The sequence below is a fragment of the Monodon monoceros genome, unplaced genomic scaffold (assembly GCF_005190385.1).
Source record: "Monodon monoceros isolate NGI ecotype Baffin Bay Population unplaced genomic scaffold, NGI_Narwhal_1 Super_Scaffold_18, whole genome shotgun sequence".
NCBI lineage: Eukaryota > Metazoa > Chordata > Mammalia > Artiodactyla > Monodontidae > Monodon > Monodon monoceros.
In genome coordinates, this window is record NW_021703774.1 from 46224231 (window position 1) to 46226936 (window position 2706).

Below are 2706 nucleotides of genomic sequence, written 5' to 3' on the forward strand. Positions count from 1 at the left end.
GGTCGGCAACTTGCCCTCCATAATGCCTTGGGTCATCTCCACTGAGAAGGCAGATATGCCATGCTGGGCTAATCTGTAAATAATGCAAATGCAACTTCCACCACTTCCACACCCTCCTCAGTTAGGACTCTCGACTCTCTAACTTGTCCTATACTCTTGGGAGGAAGAGCTAGAAGACTCTGGCTTACGTTTGTGATTTGCCATCACAATGTAATAGCCGGTCCCACGTGCTGGGACCTCACGGTTTAGGAGAGAGGTCTCGGTGGAATCCCAGGTTTCTAGCACTGTCACTGATAGGTGGCCTCTGAGAGAAGGGGCACACTCCATGGAGTTGGAGATTCACAAGACTCCCATACCCTTGCAATTCCAGAAAGGGTCTTGGGAGATGTCCTTCACCACTTCTGATGTGGAACTGCTATTGAGAAAGAGACAGCTTGCAAATCTTCCTCAGTTCTACCAAGAAGTTTTCCCGAAGTTGAATGAGCAGGGAATGGAGCACCAGTAGATTTTTGTGCAGTGGGGCCACCATATAACCTCTCTGTTGCTTAATGTATTCTCTGCCCTCACCTCCCCGTGGTATCACACATCACTGATCTCTTAGAACGATGGATGGCTTGGTAAAGGGAGGTGAATTCCCTTAGCATGGACAGCTCTCACAGTGCCTAATACTTTTCCTGTCTCTCCCTCTTCCCCCCTTCATGCAGGTCATGTAATTCCGATGGGGGAGAATGGGAACTTAGGCTGTAATTCTCTTTCCAGCTTGCTTCCTGGGAGCATGCTTTTTTTAGAAAGGTTCCTCTCGTGAGGGCCATCTTGGCTGATCAACAGCTTCCTTCTTGACTTTTTGGGATTGAACGTGGAACAGGAGGTGAGGCTAAGAAGATCACTGTGAACATCTGGTTGTAGAGAACCTTCATGGTATCCCGGTGCTGCTTTTGGAAATACATCAGGAAACTTTTCCCTGGAGGATGAGCAAGACACAGGAAACTTACTCCAGCTGCCCGGGAAAAAGCTGACTTTGGCCCAAGACTGCAGTGCTGAGGAGATGAATCCTCAGTAGAGAGACCAGAATGTGGGAGAGGAGCCTGGGAGAGGCTGGTCCCTGGGTGGACTGAGTCACAGAGAACGCGCTGGGGGCACTATCGGGGTAACTCACAGCCGATGGATTTGGATTCACTGCAGATCTCCAAGACTTTCAGCTTTTTGACTAAATGAAACATCACATGATTAGATGTAAGCTCTGGAAGGCAGGTGGTTGAAAATTGGGCTGGAGCAGTCTCCTCGTGTAGCGGGGATGAGCCTTTTTAGATGTGCGGGTGTTCCAGGGCTTGCATTTCTGTCCAGTAACTTTATGAATCTCTTCCTTCCTTGGCTGCAGCTAGACAAAGCCAAGAAGGCTCTTGAGTCCCACGGGCTGTTAGGGTCCGCTGCCCCGCCGTGTATCTGTGAGTATCTGTTAGTGAGGGCTGACGTGTCTGTACGAACCATCGAGGAGAGAGAGAACACAGGCCTCCTGAAGAGACCTGTGGAATTTCAAGTTCAAGAACTCTGCAGCCTCATGTGGGTGTTCCTAGTTAGGTCAGGTAGTATTCCCCCACCCCCACTGGTGAAAAACCATCCTTAGTTTAAGCTGCTAGAATTACTTTAATGATCAAATTCCGGAACAGGGTATTTTCAATGTTGTTTACATATGAAATGTACGTCTGCTGCCAACTCTACTGTCCACTAGGAGGTGCCTATAAATGGGAACAGCACAGAGTTATGGAGACCTGAAACGTCCTAAGAGGGGCCTTTTTACCACTTCCACTGTCCCCAGGAGAAAAGTCTGAACAAGAGTGTTTTGCGGTCGCCTCCTCTGGGGCCTAGAGTTCTTGCCAACTATTGGTGGAACGAAGGATGCAGATGGTGGTGTCATGGCACCTGGTGACTTCCTCCCGCGATGGGGAGGTGTGAAGGACCCAGCTTGGGTATCGCGAGATTTGCCGCTAAGTGAGCGTCTGTGGGCGTATGTTCGTGTGTAGAGGAACGTGATAGTTATGTTTATGGTACTCCCGTGGAGTGTGCGTGTGTGTGTGTGTGTGTGTGTGTGTGTGTGTGTGAGAGACAGAAAGAATTATAAGCACTAGACTAGTACACACCACAGAGATGGTCTTCCCATGGGTGGAGCTTTCCTCACACCCTTTATGTCCTGCTTCCACCAGGAGGCACAGAGCTCTCTGCTCTGATGCTACTTTCAGGCACTTTGGTCATGCCAACCGAGATTTTGGTCTGTGACGAAACAAACAGATATGTTTACAACATCTAGAGCAATATCTAAGCATACCTCATCCCTGACCTTCCACATCGCCCTGCCCCGCCCTCTCCCTCAGCCTCTCCACAAGCCGTACTCCGCCTCGTTTGGTGGGCACCCACAGTGGCCGCTTCTCCACGTCTTCCTGGGTTCCTCACGCCGGGCTTGTGCTCTGGACTGCCTTCAGGGCACAAGGCTTGCTCTGTGCTTGGGACCTTTAAAGGCTCAAGGCAAGCCATGCAGTAGGCCGGGCAGAGCTGTGACTTTTAGGATTGCTCTCCATCCCTGAGTGGCCTTTCAGCCCCACATGAGTATTAACCCATTTGGGGGCTGGTGTGAGATTTCCTGTTGCCCTCGGCAAACCAAATAGAACACAATCAGTAAGGACCCTTCATAGCCCTGGGCACTTCTGGGGT